This window comes from Labeo rohita, chromosome 5, assembly GCF_022985175.1.
Source record: "Labeo rohita strain BAU-BD-2019 chromosome 5, IGBB_LRoh.1.0, whole genome shotgun sequence".
NCBI classification, from domain to species: Eukaryota; Metazoa; Chordata; class Actinopteri; order Cypriniformes; family Cyprinidae; genus Labeo; species Labeo rohita.
In genome coordinates this window covers 33,293,632-33,319,146 of record NC_066873.1, presented here as the reverse complement: position 1 = coordinate 33,319,146, position 25,515 = coordinate 33,293,632, and the positions used below count along the sequence as shown (strand labels likewise).

Sequence of the window (25,515 nt, the reverse complement as noted above, 5' to 3'; positions counted from 1 at the left end):
GGGAACTGGGACGCAGTTTGCATGTTTTGTGATATGTAGGCTAATAAAATGTCGAATGATTACAGTAGGCTACTTTATTACGATTTGTTTACATACCGCCAGTTGGAAAGGGCGTGAGTGGCGTTTGGTTTCCATGGACACCACCTCAACTAGTGTTATTTGGGGACCGTTGTAAAATATTCGCACTGACCAACGTGTAATCTAACTAACTTTTATGGTTGCAGAAACATTTGAAACTCCGTTAAAGCACATACATATTGATATACAACCCCAGCCCCAACGAACTGGCACACGTAAACTCGTTGTTCCAGTGGGGGTTACGGGTGACGCAATATTTCAAGTCATCCTTCACAGCCACAAAGTAATAAGTTGGCAAAATACACCTTATGAAACAATGGTCCTTACATAACATAACTGCCTACAGAACTCCCACGTCATTTGGGAAACTCGAACGTAACTATGACATTTTTTAAAAAACATCGTTCACTCTAATGGTATTTGTGCTATTGTACTAAATCTGTAAGCCAGGCTCCCCCCTTTATTTCCACACGAAGAGCTTGCCTCACTGAGACACGGCCTCCTTAATTCTCCGCCGATGACATTCTCTGGCCGCCGTTCAAGCCGTTTGAGAACGGAGAGCGAGAGAGAGAAGGACCGGGCGGGTGTTCGCGTTCCCCTCCGCCGACTCTGGCGAATCCGGTCCGGTCACGCCCCTTCGCTCCTTTTAAGGCTTGACGACGGCTGATGACGTAAAGCATGAGGTGTGTGCGTTGGAAAATGAACATCAGTGAATGAAAAAAGCGCCCTGGAAGTCACTCATTGCCCACAGAAACGGTGCCGGTTATGTAACGCGATTGCATGTGTAAGACAAGGGAGGCAAAAAAACGCTCTCGGTGTGTCTCGTCGCTGGAGATTCCTAGCAACTTTTCTGTTCAAGTCGGGTTCTCATTGCTGCCTCTGATTAGGTGAGTTCAGCCGGTTGTTGCTTGGTTTAGTTTGTGAAATTAGAGCACACAAGAAGTGTGTCATTGTGTTAAAGGCGCCCGGTGCAAGCGCCCGTAACGGGTTTACATGGTGCTGTGGACATTCTGTTCGTTCTGTTAAAGTTGCAACTGATAAAACGTAACGTTAAGTGTTTCTGTGGCGTTTCATTAACGAGAACTGTAAGTACGTTTAGTTTTCTTGTAATACATTTCTTTAGGTTTTTCTCTCAGTGTGATGATGTAATGATTTTATTTCTTAATTGATCAGGAGAGTCTCTGTACTTTGTTCCAGTACTTGTGAAATGACATATTCCAGGAATGAAGATAGGTACTGTGATATCTATTAGTGTCAGATGGTTGGACAGATTATGTGAGTCTGCATATACATATTCATTCATTGGCCGAGTTGACGTCTTTCGGTGTGTTTTAAATGGAGGTCAAGAGAAACAGCAGGGTAAAATCCTGTCTTACTCCGTTTTCTCTCACAACCTCTTATGGACCGAAGTCGTAGATAATGCTTTTAACGTTTCCGATACGCCTAATGAAAGTTGGGACGTAATAACCCCTTAAAATAAAAGCACTTATGAAAAGATTGCAAGTTATGTAACACATGACTTGAGAATCATGAGCCGGTGGCAGTGACGTCATGCCCTGGATTTCGTTGAGAGGAATAAAAAGTTCACTGCTGACGGTGTGTCCGCGGTTACTCGTTCAAGGTTTCTTTTTCGCTCGTCACTCACTTGTCTCTGGTGATACTTTGTCCAAAATTACTTTAGTGTCGCGTATTTGCTCATTTTATGTGTAGTTAATTTGGTTTTGCTAGTTCTGGACAAAGCTGACGCAAGTTTAACATTATTTGAAATGTAGGTGACTTGTCTGGTCGTGCTATAAAGGATTTATTGTTTGTGTAGTTTGATATCTCGCAAGTTTTATATATACATCGCGCGTAGTCTCCGTGACGCGCATGGGCCACAGATGTCTATGCTTGGCACAGCACGATGGCAGCTGTCAGTCCTCAGTCTAGTTGTTTCAGTATTTTATTCTGTGGTTGCCTGAATGAAACTTAAAAGAATAAGTCGTCAAATTAATCCATGAACAAATGTATGATCATGTATTGGTGTGAAGAATTCACACTTAAACTGCTTTGGTGCATTAAAAACCATCCTAAATTTAACCTAACAGTGATTCCCCTCAGCTGTACAGCACTGAAAAGAAATGCAATGCTCAAAAATAAGCTTTTAGGCAGTTTTGTTATAGCTAGAAGCTTTTTACCTCCATTCCTGGTGAAGCTAAAGGGGAGTTGAGCCTGGGTCAGTACCAGGATGGAGAATTATGAGGAAACAAAGGCTGCTGCTGGAAGAAGTATTAGTGAGGCCAGCAGATGGTGCTCACCCTGTGCTCTTTGTGGGTCCTAATTTCCCTATGAAGTGATGGTGAGATTTCTGTAAAAAGGTAAAGATGAAATGTTAAAATGAAGTCCTGATTTCTGATTTGATTTGGCCTTAAATTCCTAGAGAGTTTGTTGAAAAAGAGAATTGATGTAAGCCTGCTGGCCGGATAGCTGTTGGTGTTGGCACCTTATGGCTGTTGCATCATGAGGTTTGATGGTGCACACTGCTGGTGGTTGCTCTATAAAGTGCTTTGGCAGAGAGAGTGCTATAATAATGACACAACACGGGTCAAATTTAAACCTGTTTGTCCTTCTGGTCACACAGCATCCATTTGTCACAGTATATGCCCATCTAATGATGCAAAATCTTTTTGGGCAGAGCTTTTGAAAACCGGATGAAACAAGCATGTGCTTTAGGCCACTGGTTCTCAACTCCAGTTCTCAGGGCCTACTGCTCTGCACATTTTGTATGTCTCCCTCACTTAACGCACCTGATTCAGATCATCAGCTCGTTAGAAGAAAGATCCATGAACTGAACTGAGTGTGTCAGATTCAGGAACATACAAAATGTGCAAAGCAGTGGGCCCTGAGGACTGGAGTTGAGAACCACTGCTTTAGGCAGCACTTATAAGAGGTTCAGATCTCTCTCGATCAAAAGTATCAGATCCATCAGATATCAAATTAGATTAAAACATGTGCAGCTGGTTTCAAAACTCTGAACTTTCACCTGTGATTGTTCCCTTTAGTAATTTCTCTCAATCATGGTTCTCTCATGTAATTGTTCCGTCTGTTTACTGTCAAGCCTACAAAAGAGCCTGAGATGCTGTATGTTTCTTTTAAACCCTACATTGCTTTAGCAGACGTTTTCAGATTGTCTGTTGTCGCATGCAAATAGAATATTTGACTTTTTCTTCTTCAAGTGAATCTTGAGAACTGTGCATTTTTATTTTAGTGTTCTATGTATTTGATCTGTCTGTACTGACTCGTGTAGGAGTGGGAGATTGAAAGGGAAAGATTGTGAATCAGCCTGTGTCGTGGTTAATTGATTTAGCAATTAAATAACCGTGTTAGTAACGTGCTGATTATCACCCATCGGTCACTTAATGCAATGAAGCAATATGGTAATTTAGCTATGACTTTGCTGTTTTGTAACATTGCTGTGACACACATTGAATCAGATTCATATGTTAGATGTTTGCTGGTAAATTTAGTATTGGTCACATGATGACAGTCACATGTTTCATAAACCATGCAAATTGACATTTGGCAGAACCCTGGCTCTGTCTGAAATTGCCCAATTACACTTATTTAGTGTATTATTTGAGGAGACAGCCATTTGTAGTGCCCAAAACCATAGTGGACATTCAGTCCAATAATGCACCTCAAAAAGAGCAAACAATTGTTGTACACAACAGCTAGCCACTAGAAAATAATAATGCACTGTATGCATCACACTGAATTCACATCACTTCTCACACACTCAGTGTCTCAATTCACTTACTTGATTTAATTTGCTCATTCAGTGGACTATGTAAGTGCTGTATCAATGTAGCGAATTAATAAAGGGTGATTTTTGAATACAAATAAACTTCTAGTTGTTAGTACTTTCCAGGCTAGGCTCTCGAGTGGCTCATCCTGAGGTAGCCAGTCATTTATTAGGTCATCATTACCTCATAAGAATAACTCGGATGTATTTTTGAAGTCCTTGGTGTTTTATATAACTCACTTTATCGCTTTCACATTGTATGAATGCACCTCAGCCTTTCTCTTTCTTCAGTCTTTTATATCTTTTGTGCTGTGTGGGCAGTTTGATGTGCCAGTTCTGTTCTAAATGTTAAATGGTTCTGCATAAAGGTTCTCATTAGTAGAAAACCTCATACAGTGACTCACCAAAAAAAAAAAAAAAAAAAAAAAACCTCAGCGGAAACTTGGGGTGGTGGGTGGTGAGGGCATATGACAGGTACATCCCCTCCGGTGTAAATGTGTGTGTGTGTGTGTGTGTTAGGTAACAGATGACACAGTGGCCACTGCTGGGCTGTTACGGAGCTATCACACTGGGGAAACTGGGTTACTGGGGCACGGCCTGCAAGCTTCGCCCTAGCACGCAGGCAAGCATGTCATTGTGACTCGGCAGGCAGAAATGGCAGTGAGACATTTTTGCGCCTGAGCGTGGTAAAAGAAACGCCGGCCCTTTAAGAGCTCTCAGAGCAGTGGTGAATGTTCAAATTCTGTGTCTGATCTACAGCCATGCGAACAGAGCATGAAGCTAAAAAACTGAGTAGACAGATAAAAATGAAAGGGAGTCAGCAAAGACAAGCAGATGAAGAGTATACTGAAATGGAGACAGAAAGTGAAGAAGAAAGAAACAGTGATAGAGAAAAACGCCTATAAAGAACATACCTGTGCTGGGTGTTGTTTCTATTTATTTTAGAATTTTACTTTTCTGTTTATTTCTTTAAGAAAACACAAATGACTTGACGCTTAAGCCACATTTTCACTGAACACTTCAGACATGACTGATGGATTCCTGTAGTTTTGGGTTTCCCTATACCTGACAAAATGGAACTATGAACATGTTATTTATTTATTTTTAATTCACTTATAAATAAAAGGGGTGTACTTCAAGACGTCTTGAACACAGTCTGTATCACTTTGGGTAAATACATGCTAAGTGTATGTAACTTTAAATGACAACCATCTCAATTTGCCCCCTAGTGGCAGTTGTGATGAACTTTCAGTTTGTTTTGTGAACCCTCTGTGCAGGACAGATTTATAGTTAGACTGTAAGCCTATAAAACTGTTAAAACTGTAAAACTGTAACACTGTTAACAGATTGTAAAAGTTATCAAGAAATATGATTTAGTGCAGTGAAGGTCTTTGATCTGAGGTCACAGACTATGGCTGCGTCCGAAAGCTTTAAATGCTGCTTTCGGAGGCAGCATTCCAAGGCAGGAAGGCATCAAGGAACATCCAAATCCAAATTCTGCTTCACTTCCTGTCTCCGGAAGTACCTTCTTTTGATAGAACTTTGAAGGCAGCATAGATGTGTCCTTCGCTGCCTTCGATTTTTCACAATCCTGTGCTTGTGTGTCATATAGGCTGTATAAAGAAAGATATTCTGGTGAAATTAAACTTGTTACTTTATATAATAGATGAAATCTTGACCATGATATGCTTTATGAATAGTAATAGTGTAAAAACATAATAAATGATATTGTTTGTAATAATAGTATTTTATGAAAAATATTAAAAGGGTTCAAATGAGTTGTACTACTAATAATACCAATAAATTGACTACCAATAATAATGAAACAGCCACAATAACAATGACCTGTTCTGCAATATTACACATTACATTACACATTTTTGTAATTATGATTTAGTTGCTATAAGATTTTGTTGTTATAGTTTTTTAGTAATAGCAGTAAAGTAGTAGATATAGCATATCAATAGATGTGCGCTATTGTAGCTGCTCCATGTTTCTTGAATTCATGCCCACTGACGTTGCTCAGGTGGTTGTATAAGTTTGATGAATGCAGTGTGAATGATTTCATCTCAAGGTTGTGAAACATAGTTTGAGGGCAGTACTGTTTGCTTTTTTGAGGGATTTTACTACTGTCTTCTGAAAGCTTCTTACAGGCGTGACGTAAATGTGACCACAACACAGTTAAACTCTGGACACTTTTTTTATCTGCCTCTTTCATTTCTTTTATTGCATATTGCTTTATTTTGCTCAAATATTTTTCCTCCTGAAATGTCATGTGCCTGTTCCTTCCTATTTCTTTTTCCCTGGTCATTTCTTCAGTGCTCTGTCCTTTCTTTGACTCTAATCAATTAGAGTCATGCTAATCAATTCCTGCATTCATGCCTCAGTTAGACACACTTACTTACATTTCCTCTCTTTCTTTGATCTTGCTCTCATTTACATTCTCTAACTCACTCGTCCCCATTAGTAGATGCTAACCTTTGTCAAGAGGCAAACACGAGGCCCTGAGCAGGCCCGGATGAAAGATACAGCCTTTTTTCACATTTGTGTGCCATTCTGGGGAAATATCTGCTGAATACTGCAGAATTAAACATGGTTAAATATGTTGAGCAGAGTGTGGAGTATTAAACTAATATTGTTAACAAATTTAATTGCATATTTAATTAAAATATGCAAGAGTGTGTGAAACATGGTGGGGAGGCAGACTATATATGTGTCATCATCTTCTTCATATCATCCCCCATATCGGCAAATGTTCTATACAGTAGGGGTGGGCGATATACCGTAGACACGATTAACCGGTAACGTTAAAAATTGTCAACCGATAGAGATTTTGGACTATGGTCTCTGTCGCGGTTACACGCTCATGTGATGTTGCTGTGCTAAGTGGTCACGCAAACTTGTTTGCACGCGTTTGTAAAGGTGCGTTCACACCATATCGGAATTCCCGTAATTACAAGATTCCAACTTGTAAAAAGCGTTCACGCCCTCGTAGAACTCGGAATTACAACTTGTGAACTGGGAGTCTTCTGGGAGCTACGACTTGTACCACATTACCGCTGTACCACCTGACAACGTCGGCTCTGTTTAGGCGTTGATAGTGTTGCCATACGGTAATTACGATATGCCATGAACGCAGTGTAAGTGTTTCAGCAACGAAAGAAAACTCGCGTGAAGAAGTATTGAACCAAGCTTTTTTTTTTTTTTGACGCTTTATAGGCCTTGAATGCTTAAACACACATGCTTGTATGAGTCAAAATGCCCGTCTTTGCAAGTATCATCGTAAACATGGTCATTTACGCGACAGCTGAGAAAGAAAACGTGTGTAACAGTATATTGGATCAGGGCTGCTCTTAAAGTGACAGTAGTTATTATTGTTGATCAAACATAAAAGGAGAGAAAATCTCACACTGCCTCTGTGTAAATCACTTTAGTATCTTTAATAAGAAGAAATGTAAATTTAATTTACGCAGATCTCTTGGCATTTCGTACTAGAGATGCACCGATCGATCGGCCAGGGACCGGAATTTGCTGGTTTTCCACATGATCGGCGACCGAGTCTGCCGATTCCCAGCAGTTCCGTTTTGACGTCACACTTGATAATGTATGTATGTCGTGACATATGAAGCTCGCGCAGCTTAAAATGAGTATGTGAGAGAGACTTGTGCAGAAATCAAGAAAGTTATAGATGCATAGTGCGGTAGAAAAAAAATTGTAATATGATTTAGGTACGCAACATTGCATGACCAATATGATAGCCACCTTTATGCAGTATTTATGCATTTGAAATTTTGCAGTGTAAATGCATTTAAAGAGAATATCTGTAATTTAGTTCAGATTGGGGGAATTGTAATGTTTAATAATTTTTTTTTATTACATATTTTGGCATTGGAAAAAAAAAAAAAAAAAAATATATATATATATATATATGTGTATATGTATATGTGAAGAATTCAGATGCAAAAGCCTCTAAGTACGTCTGACAATTTTCTTTAAAATTAGCATTTCTTTCTGGCTACTTTGTATAGGTTTCTGTGTAAGTTCTGGTCCTTCTGAATGGGTTGAGGCTGGGATTTAGCGCATTTGAAGTGAAAGTACTTGATGAACATATGCTGTGTGTGGAGAGAATTCACTCAGTATCATTATCTCATTTTTGACCAAGATGGCTTTTAGAGGCTTTTGCATTTGAACGCTTCATATTTTTGTTTGTATATGCTGTCAGTTATACTTCGTAGAAATAAATCGTAATCGGCATAAATCGGTAATCGGCATGTTACACATACAAAAAAATTGGAAATAGGAATGGGCCAAGAAAATTGCAATCGGTGCATCTCTATTTCGTACATTTTTTGCAAGGTGGCTAATTATGAGGTACGTCCTCAGTATATTATAGACTTTTCATTAAGACCCTAAACAATCATATCAACTTGTGGAAAATGGGTATCCGATGACCCCTTTAATACAATACCATTTCTTATTTATTTGTTCTGTGTTTTTACTGCTTTTTATTTATTTATTTATTTATTTATTTTTATTTAGACTAGTATTATTTTTTTGTAATATTGACACTGGTGACAAAAATATAACATTTCTATGGTATCACAAATTTTGAGGCCTTATTTAAAGCAAAAAGAACTATGTTGTTTTATATATTGTTACCGTGAAATAAAATAAGCCACCCTTAATATACAATAAAATAATAAACAAAGCTGCTGTCTCTGATAAGCCTCTCAGTTCTTATCTGCCTGTAATAGTTTGCCCACTCTAAATCATCTTAACATCACAAACAGACTGCAAACCAAACAAAAATCCACAATTAGCAGACAGACGTGGTAATGATAACTGATTTTATATGAGGCTGCTTTATTCTTGGCAGTGTGGCGTCTTTAATAGATATGTGATTTTAAATTATAAAACTTCAATCTTCATTTGTCAAAACATAACTACTAGGTCAGATATAACAAACAGGCATGTGTCCTTATCTATATATTTTGGAGTCTATGCATGTTTATGTCCATGACTGACTCATACTCTTTGTTTGGTGTTGAATATCTAAAACTAATCTGACTTTTTATAATGCCTGATATGTACACACTGACACAGTCATCTAATAGTTGGGTTTTTCCATTTCAGAGATTGATTGTGATTTCCCATGCAGCTTCTGTAAACAGCTGTTTTAGGGTTTATTTACCAGGTAAATGACACAAAGTCTGATGTTGATAAGAAATTCTAAATTAATTCTACAGTGGTTTAAGCCTGTGGCATTCTCTTCATTTTCAATAAAAGAACAAAGCAGCCTTAACCTGCGTTTAGATTCAGTGGGTCCCTATGCCATGTTCTAATGCTCCCTTCAGGAGATACGTAGACAACCACGTTATTTGACAAAATGTTTGTTTTGGCTGTGCTGCATTACTTGAGTAATGCAGATTACAATTTCAGGTATGGTGACATAATATACTATAGACTGTAAATACATCACTTATAAATGACTAGTAATTTTTTGTATTTGTGATGCATTTTTTCAGGATTCCTTGATGAATCAAGCATTCGTAATAACAGCATTTATTTGAAATATAGTCTAAAACTCTTCAAACTTAGCCATTGCTATGCTTGCTTAGAGATTACCACCTTTCTTTATTGGTGTAATAAATGAGATATGGAGGTTAAAAGCTGGTGCTGTATCTCTACAAGCACCCCAGCCATGATTATAAATTCTCTTATGAGAAGAAAGCTCATTGATAAAGTACTCTGCTGCAAGGCCAGAATCATGCTAAGAATATCTCGTTGTGTCTCATTAGTTTGGTTATGCTTGTGTGTTTGACCCACATTTGTTATTTGCAGTGATCATATCAAAGAGCAGGATGTGTCACGGATTTGGGATTAGGTCACTGTTACCACCATCAGCCACGTTTGTATTTTGCATTACTCATCGTCATTGACTCTTGGTCATGGTTGTTTTATGTTTGTTGGTGACATTTACGTTATAAATTACGTTAAAAATACGTGGGTGTTTATTTATCCAGATTTGCTTTCTTGTGTATTGTTTAACTTTTATTAACATTCATCACTGCCTAAAATTGACAACTCATTAAAAACGAATGATTTCATTGTGTTTGAATGTTATTTTAGTGTGTGTGTGTGTGTGTGTGTGTGTGTGTATGCATAGGTTTGTAGCTCTGCCCAGTGTCAGTGTCAGAGGGAAAACGGGGACAAGTGAAGCACTCAATGGAAATTTGTCGTGATTATCATGTGAGCATTGCATCCAGCAAATTTATTTAGCCATAAGCTGCATGTGCCAGAGAACTCTCTGGAAAGACCTTCAAAGTTTAAAACCATTCATGGGCCATTTGTAAAAGTCACTGCATGCAGGTTTTTAAGCAATTTATAGTTTAGAAGCAGAGACTTTAAAATGTGACTTTCGTGGGTATGCAAACATTGTCCTAGATTCAAGGTGAAGTGGTTGTATATACCTATAATGCAGTTGTGCAAAAACAGTTGGGATAATTGTATTTTATCTGAAGCTGTAGAATTTGCCTGTCACTTTCTACATACATGGCAGCGTCATAATGTTATATTTACACAGAGATTGGTAGGTCTGTTAGTAAATTTGCCAAGTTTAGCAATCTTTGTTGCGTTATGTGCCAATGGTGACCATTCAAAAAAGTGACCCACATTTGGTTTTTGAACACTAAAAATATGTGCATTTTGACAGTACTCATGGAGCCATAGTGAAATTCCAGCATCTCTGGAACCGAACCATACAGGGCCTTAAAAATGAAGATGCCAAAAGGAAAGTTTGTTAAGACCCGATATCTAAAAGGGCATTAGGATATATTTAATGGTTCTTGAGTTACAGACATTAAAACTTGAAAAGTGCTGTTTCCCCATTTTTAAATGGTCACTGTCGGCACATAATGCAACAAAAATGGCTAAAGTTGGCAGATTTTACTAATAGAACTACTAATCTCTGTGTAAAAATAACATTGTGATGCTGGCATCTTTCTGAAGTCATTTATACCCCCTTGTAATTTGGCTTTGAATGTCAGTTGAAAATTGCCATTTTGACCTCCCTCTACAAAACAGCGGAACACTGAGTAAATATTAATCCATGACATTTAATATTTTGCCTTTCCTATGTCTATCCTTCTTCAGAAAAAATAGCAAAATCAAAAATTTGAGCCGGGGAAGTTTCTGAAATTTGACATGGACTGACCCTGTTATTGATGTTCCTTAATCCTTTTGTGGGAATCAGTTTACTTTTTCAAAAGTCTTGATTAACATAAAGTTCAAAAGAGCAGCATTTGTTTGAAATAGATATCTTAATAACATTATAAATGCATTTACTGTCACTTCTGGTGCATCCCTGCAGGATAAAAATGTTAACTTTGTTCAACAACAACAAATAATCTTACTTTCTAAGTTACCGTTCTAAACTTTTGAATAGTAGTGTATGTTTAGTTTTCATCCTTGATTTGCTTTCTATGTATGTAAAAGAGCAGTGTAAACATTCTTCTTAACATCTCTTTTTATGTTCGATGGTAAAACCATGTCAAATGGGGTGTAAATGCTGATAGAAAGTCCACTTCCAGATCTCAAACTTGTCAGAGATGCCCAGTCAGAGCACACTGGTGATGTGAGCAGCTGTAGACGGCGTTGGGGCAGATAAGTCTCTCTGAGTACGGATTTAATGGCCGTAGAAGGTCTCACAGGGCAGGAGCAGCTGTACCGTGGCTTAATGATTACGTTAAGCGAGTGGAAGTATGCTGCACATGACTGTAGAGAGAATGTCTGGTATTCATGTCGCTCTCTGTAACCTTCTAATGGTGACATACGCAATGTTCAGCGCACGATTATATAACCGCTCGTACAGACGTCATTCTCTGCTCAAATGCCTCTCTCACCCATCCCTCCTCCTCTTCTTTCTTTAAGTGGTGTCTTTCTGTTTCTCTTTCCCTCTAGGTCTTTTTCTCATCCCCCCTCTACTTTCCCCCAGCCTATGTTTTTCTGCTCTTTATGTTATTTGCCTATGGGTGCGTGATTTAAGGGACATAATTATTCTTCCTCTGTTTTCTTCTCTTCTGTCTCTCTTCTTTAAGTATAAGTGTACATGTGTTTGGCTGTGTGGGTTTTTTTCGGCATGTTGCCTCAGAGATGCATTTGGGAAACCTTGATATAAAGCATTGCACTATGAGAAATCATCAGTGTGATGTAGTGTAAGGCCGGATGGAGGCACACAGGAAGCCTTAAAGGGGTCGTATCATGAGGACTCAAATGTTCCTTGATGCTGTGAGATAAAATCACTTTGAGGTTCATCTTTCCTTAGATCACAATAAACATTTATTAAAATTAAGCTGAGTAAAAATGTTTTTAACTGTTAGAGATAGGGGATGATGTCATGAAACTAAAAAAAAAAAACTTGAATAGAATTATAAGTGGAAAAATGTAATCATGAAAGCATGACCTCTTTAAACAGACTGTTCTCCAGCTCTGATTGAGTGCTGTATCTGATTGCACTTATTAAAGCACTCACTACAGTTGAGTGAAAATGTATATGTGTGAGTGTGCATATAATGCACGGATGAGTGTTTCACGTTAAGACCCCTTTTAATCCATGAATATTCATCTCTTGGGCTTAAGTGGGGTCTTGTTTCTGTGTAAGCATGAGTGTTTATTTATCCAGGTTTCTAGGTTAGTCCTATTCTTACCACTGCTTAGAACTATTCTATTCCTGTCCAGCCTGGGCTTAATTCCATTACAGTTCATCTGTTTTGTGGGTGCCGGTTGCGTAGCGGGTGAGGATTTGGGCTTTTTTTGTATGTTCACTTTTATGGCTGACTCATGACAATTCAGCACCATCACCAATGTGTCCTTAAAGGAGAAGTCCACTTCCAAAACAAAGATTCACATATAAAACAAAGATTCACATATAATGTACTCACCCCCTTGTCATCCAAGATGTTCATGTCTTTCTTTCTTCATCGTAAAGAAATTGTTTTTTGAGGAATGTTTTTCTCCATATAATGGACTGGTATGGTGCCCCCGATTTTGAACTATAAAAAAGCCAGTTTAAATGCGGTTTCAAACGATCCCAAATGCGGTTGAAAAATGATCCCTGGCAAGGAAGAAGGGTCTTATCTAGCAAAACGATTGGTTATTTTCATTAAAAAAATACAATTTAAATACTTTTTAATCTCAAATGCTCATCTTGCCTCTCTCTCCCCCTGAACTCTGTGTATTCTGGCTCAAGACAGTTAGGGTATGTCGGAAAACTCCAATCGAATTTTCTTCCTCAACTTCAAAAATCATTTCAAAATCATCCTACATCGCTGCAGAAGTACCGACCCAGTCTTTGCAAAGTGAGCATGCAAAGAAGATCAAACATCCTTAACAAAATAGGGAAAACAGCGATATAGGACGATTTTGAAGTTGAGGGAGAACACGAGTTGGGAGTTTTTCTACATACCCTAACTGTCATGAACCGGAACAAAAACAGTCCAGGCAGAGTAAGACAAGATGAGCGTTTGGCAATAAATGTATATAAATGATATTATTTTTATTAAAATAACCGATCGTTACGCTAGATAAGACCCTTCTTTTTGCATTTACAACCGCATTTGGGATCGTTTGAAGCCGCACTTAAACTGCGCTTTGGAAGTTGAAATCGGGGCACCATATCAGTCCATTATATGGAGTAAAATGCTGAAATGTTTACATTTAAAGGCTCAGGCTTTTAATCAATTCATATCTTTAACACAAGAAAAATGGAGAATTCTGTGAAATAATAACAAAAACGTGTTTCATGTTTGTTTAATTTGTTTACTGTTGATAACTTTTTTTTTTTTTTTTTTTTTGTCTGATGTATAACCATATGCTGTCTGTTCATCATTTATTATCAGTAATTATTATGTGATATCATGTAACAATGATGGGAGGGAGTAACAGTTAATATCTGATTACGTTGGAACATTATGAGGACCGTAAGTATAATTTGATATAATTACTGTACATTGTGGGTAACATTACTGTATGTGTATTTATAGACTTGTTCCACCAGTTTAAAATGTCATGTCATTGTTCAGAAAGATATGTGAAGAGATCTATAAGATATGTATTATTTGTCATATAAATCAGTCCTGTCTCATGACATTTTAAGGTAATCGCCAATTTATCTTCATTAAAAACAAATGAGACACAAATTCATCTAATTTACTGTTCTTTTATTAATATATGCATATTCAAAATGTTTGAATAATTACTCATGTACAGTTGAGGTAAAACTTTTACATATACCTTGCAGAGTCTGAAGAAAACTGAAAACTTTTGAAATTTAAAGATAAGGGTAAATTTAAATTATTTAGTTTTTTTGGGAAACATGCAAGTATCTTAAGTAGCTTCTGAAGGGCAGTACTAAATAAAAATAAAAAAATATGATATTTAGGCAAAATAAGAAAAATGTACACATCTTCATTCTGTTCAAAAGTTTTCAACCCCTGGCTCTTCATGCATCGTTTTTCCTTCTGGAGCATCAGCGAGCATTTGAACCTTCTGTAATAGTTGCATATGAGTCCCTCAGTTGTCCTCAGTGTGAAAACATGGATCTCAAAATTATAGAATAATTGATGGAAAGGGTTCAAATACACAAAAATGCTGAAAAACCAAAGAATTTGTGGGACCTAAAGGATTTTTCTGAAGAACAGCAGGCAGTTTAACTGTTCAGAATAAACAAGTGAACAACTCATGAAGACTCCCGAACAACTATCACTAAACTAAAAAAAAAAAGAAAACAAGAAAAAAAACAAAACATGATAGTTATAGAGGTGTAAGCATGTTTAGAGGAGAATCACATGAGCTGGATGGAGAGGATGGGACAGAAACGTACATGGCCAAAATGGAAACAGGTGTTGGACCCAGAAGATCACTTAGGCTGAGTTTCAGAGAGCAGACATCCAGGAAATTAAATAACCTGTGGCACCATGACAAGGTTCTGAGGGTGATGACTGAAGTCAAGACCCAAAAGAAAACACCTACAGCACAAGGACCATCTATTTCATCAGACCAATGGAGATGGAAAAGCCACAACCACAGCTGAAAGACAGGCAGCTAAAGGTTGATCTCAGGAGGAAGGTCATATTTCCAAAAAACATTGCAGATCACTCTTAAGCCATTGCCGTGGTCTTGGAAACATCAGAACAAGTGGTTATGCTAGAGTGCACTTCCTTGGGAAAATCAAATCGGGGCAAACCAGAAGGAGAGGCTGATATTCTGAGCATGTACTTGTTACTTTCAGTGAGATTGGAGATCAATAAACCACAAAAATCAAACAAGAAAATGTGAAAAGCCACAGACAAACAGTAGTTTTGGAGCACATGTGGTTCAAAGGAGTAAAGCTGTTTTGCAAGGCAGGGTGGCATAAAAGAAGCCATTACTCAAAACACACCATGTGAAAGCATGCCTGGAGTTACCAAAAAGAAATATCATGACCTAGATGCAATATGAGAAATGATTTTGTGGTCAGATGAGACCACATCTTGCAAAGAACCTAATTCTAATCACCACCTCATGTATACCAATGTGATGTATACTGATGTGATGTGTAGGGCCCTTTGATTTCAACAATGCGGAAAACGCGGACGGAATCATGGAATCCAGTAATAAAAAGGGAATTACTGTAAAATGTGGAATGTCATGGAATTTGCCAAATTTTGGATTGATAAATCAAAAGTATGTCAGTAGTACACTTAAATCAAAACACAATATTGACAAGTGTCTGTGAATATTAAGCTGCAAAAATACTATTTAAATGTAAATCCAGGATGTTCTGCGTGTCTCTGTGTGAGTGCTTGCGGTGTTTTCAGCCTGTGCCGCCTCAATATATGAGTATAGTACTCATTGACAGAGTCTGTAAAACTGCTCTGAGAGTCATCTCATGTTCATTTTACAGTTTCTTTTAAGAAAAACTATTGTCATATGATATACAAACAAAGAGGTCTTTACAGCAACCAGTCAAAATTAAAGTTTAACTTTAAGAAATTTTAACAAAAATATATTACTTGATGTAATGATAGTACTAGTACAACTAATAAAATGTTCATTTTTATCAGAAAAGTTATTTACCATAATTTAACAATGTAAATACACAAAACAAAACATTTTATATATATATATATATATATATATATATATATATATATATATATATATATATATATATATATATATATTAATAAAATTAATCTATTAGAGAGAGTTTTTATTAAATGAAATCCTGAAAATGAGTGGAAAACACAGAATTTGGTCAAAATAAAACTGAATTTAAGAAAGAAAAAAAAGAAAAAATATATATCATAGGGCCTTAAATTATTTTTTGTTAAGAAATTGCTGTTAAATTGTGCATGTTTCATGATTTCAAAATTCAAATAATTAGACATCATTTTTTTTAATCAGTAAAATTTAATTTAACCTTTAAAACAGACAAATTAAACCAGAAAAAAACAGAATCCAGAAAAAACTGAAAAAAAGAATTTTGGGGGGAAAAAAATTAAACACATTTCATAGGACTCTAGCTGTGGTTTGAAAAGTGTCACTCAACTGACCTTGACAACCTGTAGCTGTAAATAGTTTTTGTCTGCTGGATGGAATTTTTCGTTCCCTGCCAACATTTTTACTGGCTTCATCACTTAGGAATAATAAATAATTATTTTCAGCAGTATTTCTGCTGTACCTTCATTTAAATATTAAGTATTCTTTACATACAGTTTTCGCTTTACATTTACGTTTTTAGCTGGAAAAATATGGCAATTGCTGCAAAACCTTACTGACTTTAGTTTTCCCCACATTCTTACTTGGTGCTTCCAAAACTATCACAGGTCAGTGTTGCAATTTTGACTACATGTTCACCATTAGATAACATGATCTAGGTGTGAAATGTATGTAGAACACATTTTAAAAGAATTTACATGGAACAGAATTTATGCAGAAAATAAGTCACTAAAAATATTAGTAAAACATTATTTAAAAAGAAAGTCAATTAATTTATTTAAAGCATGGTGCTTTGAAATTAAAACATCATAAAGAGCAAAATTAAGTTACTAACTTTTACAGTAGTATTTCATGTTAGTGTAAAAGCTGGCTTTTGTCTGAGCTGTGTGTGTTAGGTTAGGACTGGGTGTGCATGCAGTGATGCATTGTGGGATACCTCACAGTTTGTTCTCCCAATCTGTGTTCAGCCAGCTTGGGTGTGGCTCCAGTGGTAGAGATTCAGATCTGGACTTTGGTTTTGTGGTTTGTTGAACTGACTATTAGCTAATATTAGCTGACATATATTCGTTTTTCCAATTATGAAGTTTTCCAGGGTTTCTATGTCCAAGCAGCCCTATGCAAATGTTTGCATGCACAAAAAACGAGAGGGGGACTTTATTTTTGTGGCTGTAATTTTTAGTTGAATATTGCACCGTCCAGCTCATAACCAAATATGCCATAGCTCATGACTCACTTTGACTGTATTGTCTTGTTTGTTTTCCTGTTTGCTAAAAGGCCAGGAACAGCCGCAGGCTTTCTGTGTGAGCTTACAGATATCCCACATATTAAGCGCACAAACAAACGTCACTTCGGCTATGCTGATGTGGAATCAGTGATGTCACGCTGATGTCATAGATAGTGTTCTCAATACAAGTCTTTGTTGCTGTTATGCAAAACTTTAACCGTCAGTGGATGTGTGTGATGTTTGAATTTATTTTGTAACTGTGCCAGCATAAATAGTCAGTATTTCGGCTCTTGTTGCGGTTACAATCTTTCTGTCTGCGTTGATTGCTCAGTCTGCCTCTCTCTACCTCTCTCACTGTCTCCCCCTTTCTTTCTCTTTGTGTTTCACAGGACTGTGGGAATTGTTTGAGTGGTTAATATTAATGAAATCTAATGAAAGTTTTGAATATACAAGTAAATTATTTATGCTATGTTGGTGCTCAAAGGAGAGATTGATGGTTCTTTAATTATAGACTAATGAGAGGAAACCACAACAGTCATTACGCTAAAAACATCGGAGCATTAGCCAAAAGGCTTTTTAAATTAATGCAGCCTGTATCATATCAAATATTAAGATGGTTTGGTAGATTATTAAGTGGATGATTCAAAAGAGCAGTGTTTGCTGTGTTGAAAGATGAACTTTTAATTCAGACTGTGAAACTTCAACTTACCAATGCTTACTAGTCTTACCAGTGCTGAATTGCATCATAGCACCAGTAGCTCTGACGTGGCTGTAGAGTCAAGCAATCTAATCAGGTTGCATTTTAATCTGTCTGTCTGGTGAAATTTACATAATGTGTTAAAATATCATATTACCTGGGCGTGTGTTCATATAGTCCATATCGGTCTATATTAAAGGGACGGTTCACCCACAAATGAAAATTGTTAATTTCCCATCTGCATGTCGTTACAAACATGTAAGACCTTCGTTCACCTTCGGGACACAAATTAAGATGAAGTTCTGGCCCTGCGTAGACAGCAATGCAACTACCACGTTCAAGGCCCAGAAAGGTAGTAAGTAAATCATTAAAATAGTCAGTGGCTCAACCGTAATTTTATGAAGCTACAAGAATAGTTACTGTGTGCAATAAAAACAAAAATAATGACTTTATTCAACAATTTCTTCTTTTCCATGTCAGTCTTCGACGCATGTTAACGACAGTACCTTAACAGATAAAATTAAGGTTGAACCACTGATGTAACATGGATGGACTATTTTATCTATGTCCTTACTACCTTTCTGGGCCTTGAATGTGGTAGTGCTGTTGCTGTCAATGGGTGGGTCAGAAAGATCTCGGATTTCATCAAAAATATCTTAATTTGTGTTTCGAAGATGAACAAAGGTCTTACGGGCTTGGAACGACATGAGCGTGAGTAATTAATGACAGAATTTGCATTTCTGGGTAAATTATCCCATTAAAAAAGTGTTTTCATTTTACTTTGGAAATGTGTACATTTACATTAATTCAGAAAGTTTTCTGTCAAATGTTTATGCTGGATATACAATTTGTAATGAGCAATTCCGTATTTGAAAAAAGCAGAATGGACACATTTTGTTTGTTTTACTTAGACCCACTGTATTTGTGTATCTTGCTGGAAAGAATGTATGTGTGTGAAGAATTTCTTAAATCAAGTCGTTCTCAGTTTACTTTACAGTGAGCTCTCACACTAAACTGTAGAAAAGCAGAAAAAATACTGGTAATTTTCTGCCAGGGCATTATCCATTTACTGGCATTTCCTTTAACCACAAAACACAGTACAATGCAGTGCGTAATCAAGAATACAGTTGAAACACCTGTGAAAAATCTTTGTCAACACAGTGCATTAGGCCCTACTTTTACAGATTTCATGGGGTGCACAGAGACTCTGTTTGAATCTGTTAAGAAATAACTCTTTCAGTTCACTTATGTGCATGCATGTACACTTTTTTGAACTTGCACACTACTAGTCAAACGTTTTTTAATGTAATTTTTTTTAAATTCTCTTCTGCACACCAAGCCTGCATTTATTTGATCCAAAATACAGCAAAGGCAGTAATATTGTGAAATAATTTTACTGTTTAAAATATTTGCTTTCTATTTGAATTTATTTTAAAATGTAATTTATTCTATGATCAAAGTTAAATTTTCAGCATCATCACTCCAGTCTCCGGTTGTCATAGGATTCAAATGCTTGGAGTCAGTATAGTTTTTTTTTATTAATACTTTTATTTTATAATACTTTTAAAATAATACTTTTATTTAGCAGGGATGCTTTTTAAGAATTGTTTAAGGTTTATCAGAAGTCAGACTTAATTAGTTCAAACTTGTCTGAAAGAATGGAAGTAAGGAGCTGGAGTGAATGAGTTTATATTTGTAATATTTTTTAATTATTTAAAGACAGAAAAAAATAATAGTCGGGGCCCCTTAGGGCTTCCATACTAAAATACTTAATGTAAAGATTTTCCAATTATAAAAACACTATGGTTTTGCTCCAGAATGAAAATAGACTTCACAGCAGACAATCAACCTTTTACCAAACCCACCCTCCCATTTTCTCCCATTTTCTCTCTCTCTCTCTCTGTCTCTGATGTTGCCTGTATAATTAAGTGATCACTGTTCTGTTTGATATAAAGTAGCTCACTGTTAAATTAAAAACAGGCCATTTTAATTATAGTCTCTCTTCCCTTAATTAGTTTGTGTTTTTCCCTCTAACTCTCTATAATAGACCCCTCACTCTCACTCGCTCTTTTTTTGTCTTTCCATCTCTCTTTATTCTCTTTTCTGCACAAACACAGAAAGGGAGAGGTGGAGCACTGCGTCCTTTTAATGACTCTTGACGGTAAAGTGAGAGAATGTATACACACGCACACACATGCACTCATGAACAGCCTTTTACTTGATCTAATATGTGATGATTAGCTTTTTCATTTAGCTGGGTCAGACCACATTAAGATAATTATAATTATAAAAGAACAATGTGGGTTTACTACGGCAGCAAAGGACACACAGACATGTGGATAATTGTAACACACATCGACACACAGGCATAATAGACCAGAGCCCAGAACAGCCGTATGTTATGATGACAGTGCTCGGGAATAAATAGAAAGATGGATGGACAGACTGAACGATGGAGCTTTTGACGTGTGAATAAATGGAGGAAGAGAGAGCAGCAATTATCTCGGCTCAGAGAGTAAGATGACCTCCTCTGAAATGATCATACAGTTTAGAGGTATATTTCTGGCTGTGGGGGTTTAAACGTCTACAAGTCTTTCCTGTCCTCTGAGATTGGAGCAAACTGCTGTTTTACTTCAGCTGACCTACATAGTCTGGTGTAAGGCTCAACAAAAGATGCTGTGAGGTTAAACTCATCCTCACTCACTAAATTGAACACAAATCAAGCATTTTTGAAATCTTCTGCATGCTATGATTGCATAGAATTGCCATTAATGCTTTAAAAGCAATGCATATTAAAGGTTTGTGAATATGAAATATTCCATCCTTCTGTTAAATAACTCAGGACTATATCATTTTGTTTATGTAGATAAACACTACTAACAGCATTTCTCCCAAATTCCAAATAAACATATCGTCAATTAAAGCATTTTTCTGCTTGTCAAAATAATAAAAAAGATACAGTGTTTTTAGACCTCAAATAATTCAAAAGAAAACAAGTTCATATTAATACAGACTCATTAGAGAAAGTCTGATCCTTATGCCTGGTTCTTCTTGGCTTCTCATTGATGAAGGGCTTTTTTTCTAGGGTTAGTTGTAGTTTTTAACTTTTTTTTTTTTGGCATGGTCAGTAGTTATTATTTGATTCCAAGGAACTACTAGCACTGTTTTTGCCATTTAGCTGGTCCTATTTCAAGTGGGTAGTGATGACCACAGTAGTGGTTTACATTTTTCCTCATTAAATAATATTTGGTTGAGGTGATCACCTAATGGTACTTCATTAAGTGGAATGAGGTGTGCCTGTGTTGGAATTCAACAGACACTGGAATGGAATGGCTGCAATGTGGAGATGCTGATTTCAGAATAATTTGAACAAAAGATATAAAAATCTTTTGGTATAAGATTAGTTTTAGAAATTTGGTTTGGCAGTAACAATAAACAGTTGCGCTCAAAGGTTTACACACACCTTGCAGAATCTGCAAAACCTGAATAAGATATTTCACCAAAAAATGTTTGTATGTGTATAGTTCGTTGAAAAGTTGAATTTATAAAAATGACCCTTTTCAGAAGTTTACATACATTTGATTCTTAATACTGTGTTGTTACCTTGTGTTTCCTTCTGAAGTATCAGTGAGCGTTTAAACCTTCTGTAATAGTTGCATATGAGTCCCTCAGTTGTCCTCAGTGTGAAAAGATGGGTCTCAAAATCATAGTCATTGTTGGAAAGGGTTCAAATACACAAAAATGCTGAAAAAACAGAATTGATGGGACCAGAAGGATTTTTCTGAAGAACAGCAGGAAGTTTAACTGTTTAGGATAAACAAGGGACTCATCAACAACTATCACTAAACAAAAAAAACAAAAACAAAAAAAACACACAGCTGTGGATTATTCAGGAAACAACACAGTATTAAGAATCAAGTGTATGTAAACTTTTGAATGGGGTCTTTTTATAAATTCAACTATTATTTTCTCATGTGGTCTTTATTTAAATGTAAAATATCTTAATCAGGTCAGTACTAAATAAAAAATAGCATGCATTTTGTATGATCCCTCTAATTTTGGTAAAACAATTAACATTTTGCAGATTCTGCAAGGTGTATGTAAACTTGTGACCTCAGCTGTACCATTAGTTTGGTAATCGTTTATCAGGAGTTTTGGTAACTTGGTACTAGATTGCAGTATTTGAATCTTATTTGGTCCTAGTTTGGCAATAATTTGACAACATTAAGTTTGATTATTTGGTGAGGCAGTAGTTTGTTGATGGTTTGACTCAAACTTAACAATTGTTTGAAAATATCTTGATAGGGTTTGGATGTACTTTGGTACTGTTTTGGCAGTAGTTTGTTAATTTTTGTTAATGATTTTTTGCAATTAATACATTTTTTTATAGAGTATGTGAGTAGTTTGGTAACTGTCAGTAGGTTTGTGGTTGATTTGAAAATGGTTTGGCAATAGTTTATTTGTTGATTTACTAATTGTATGTTTTTTTTATTACATAAATATGAAATGATATAAATGCATGTACATGCAAATTCAAAATTGGTTTTAAAGGGATAGTTCACCCAAACCCATTCCAAACCCCTAAGACCTTCCAAGCGCTTTCTCACCCTGTATAGACAGCAACACAACTACCACGTTCAAGGCCCAGAAAGCTAAGGACATCGATAAAATAGTATATGTGACATCAGTGGTTTAGTTTCATGAAGCTACGAGAATAGTTTTTGTGTGCAAAGAAAACAAAAAATACTTCATTCAAAAGTATCATAACACCAGCTCTTGTGTCAGCAGCACTACATGCATGGGTTGTAGTACTTTTGTGAACGCCTGTCGAAGACTGAGCTTCTGTTTTCTTTGCACACAAAAACTATTCTCGTAGCTTCATAAAATTACAGTTGAACCGCTGAGTTCACGTGGATTTTTTTATTGATGTCCTTACTACCTTTCTGGGTCATGAACGTAATAGTTGCATTGCTGTCTTTGCAGGGTCAGAAAGCTCTTGAATTTCATCAAAAATATCTTAATTTTTGTTCTGAAGATGAACAAAGGTCTTACGGGTTTGGAACGACATGAGGGTGTGTATGACAGAATTTAAATGTTTAAAATTTACTCTTTAAACACAAATTCATAATAGAATTTTTGGATGTTTGTCCATGTAAAGTATTTGAACAGTTGAGTATTGGTAAAATTAGTTAATTAAATAATAACTCAATTCTCGCCATATGAATATGTTGTGTACATTAAATAAAGAAAGTGAAAGCTCCCAAGAACTAGTGATTTTTTTTATCTAAGAAATATCTTCATCATCTGGTGATCCACAGATATAGCAATGAAAGTATGTCTGTAACTAAATGAAAGGGTGTCCGTATTTTTGATGCTTCCCTGACGTTAGGATGGGACTGGTGGTATCAGGAAGCAGAGATTTGTAATAGGTTATTAATTAACTGCTGAAATGAATCCGACTCTAATTTGTGTCAGTGCAAGACTAAACAAACCACTGTCTTAAGAATGCTGCAGGACAAAAACAAGATTTGACATGTAATGGTGAATTCAGATAATTACCTGTTCCTTAATATAGACCATCAACACTTAAAGTTGTGGATCAAATCATAAGCAAAAGGAGCACATGCATGCTAGTATACTGTATAGTGTAACTGCAGATATATGATTGAAGAGAGGTGTGTTTGCTTCTATAAATGGTAAAACTGATGACTAGCTTGTGAATTCCTTATGAACAAATCACTTGACCTTTTATTGGTTTGCCACAGAAACATGTAGGTTGTGTATGCTCGCACATACACACACACACACACACACACACACCCTTGACACATATCTGCTGTGCAATTCTAATGAGGAAGTTCTTGTTATTATTTCCTGAACTTCTGAATGTTGTTTGCTCATAAAAGCAACCTAGACTGACACGGGAAAATCAATTATTCTGCCGGACCGCTAACAATCTCGGAAACAAAGCTACAAAACATTACATTCTCTCCCTCTCCCTTTCTTTCTCTCTCTCTCTCAGTTCCTCCCTCGCGCTCGTGCTGGTGTTCCACTGACCCATATTCCTCTGGTAGTTCTTTAAAGCTACAGAGGCACAGTCAGCTTCCAAACCAAAGTAGCACCGACATCAAAAAAAACCCAGTGATAAAGCAAAACACAAAAGCAACTGCACAAAGACAAAAACAAGAAAGAAGAAAAAAAAAATCGTTGCTTTGTGTTGATCTTATCATATGCCCAGTGACTCATGGCATGATGAATCTAAAACTCCCTCCATTAAGAATTATCATCAGACTTTAATTAGACTCCATTACTTTTGGTTTTATAATAATTAGCAGAGTTTTCAAGCTACTTTTGCAAGAACATCATGGTCAACTAAATCCATTAAAGTGTTAAGAATAATGCACAGCAATTACATCTGTTTGGTGAGTACTGTTAAAAATGCACACAGCCGGTAAAGCCACCCAGCTGATTGTGTTTCAGAGGTTTAGCTGCTCTTTTGCCCAGCGGCCATGTTGGACGGAGGGTCTGATGGAGGATTCAGTGTTTGCCATGGCAACTGATACTGTGTCCTGATACAGGCTTTCCAGCACCACACATTATTTCTGCTTTAGCTGACTTAAAACATGTTCCCTAAATGCATTAGTGTTGACAGTACGTGTTATCGTATATCGTAGTCACTGGGAAGTTTTAGTGCAGGAAGTGTTAAATTTGATTTATTTAACGGGTATTTATTTTTCTGAAGAGTCACTAAACGGTGTCATATAGCATTGTTATTTCAGCTCCACCAGCACCACTGCCACAGACCCAGTTTCATCTTTTGCTGCATCAGTGGAATATGTGAGAAAGACCTCCGAAATAGAGCAGAAGGTTTCACGTGTGCCTTCAAAAGGTAGCCCTGTGCGCAGCTTCATGTAAACTTGAACATTACCACATGCGTACATTAAGTTTGGACATATTGCAACTTCCAGCAACCACTATGCTCACTGTTGAACTGTTACATTGATTTTTTTTTTATAGACATTTTGCATTGTGCTGTACACATCTGTGCTACTTGCATACAGTAGCATATACTTTTCTGACTAATTACTCATCAGAAAATGTGTGTATTATTTGTGGTTCCGTTTTCTTTGAACTAGAGACAGAATCACTTTTTCACTAAGTGCTCTGCGTATGTCTTTTCAGTCCCAAAATACTTTCAATACTCTTTGTGGTCTTGTAAAGCAACCTTGCAGTTTTGGAAAGGCACCATATAAATAAAATAATAATAATAAATAATGCTAATAAACTTTTCCTGCGGTAGGATACACATCTACGTAAACAAGTTAATCAAAGTTCACTCTAAAAAATGCTGGGTTAAAAAACAACCCAGCGCTGGGTGAAATATGGACAAACCCAGCAATTGGATTGTTTTGACTCAGTAGTTGGGTTGGCTTTATTTAACTCAACTATTGATTCTTAAATATAAAGGTTCTTTAC

General features: G+C 36.5%; 1 protein-coding gene across 1 annotated transcript in view; it reads left to right on the top strand.

The window, feature by feature from the left end:
- The first annotated feature begins 779 nt into the window (after nt 1–779).
- npas2 (neuronal PAS domain protein 2) overlaps nt 780–25,515 on the top strand; it is a 70,196-nt gene continuing 45,460 nt past the window's right edge. The window contains exon 1 of the mRNA XM_051109329.1: nt 780–965. The gene's annotated coding sequence lies outside the window, so the exon portion shown is untranslated. The remainder of the gene's footprint in view (nt 966–25,515) is intronic.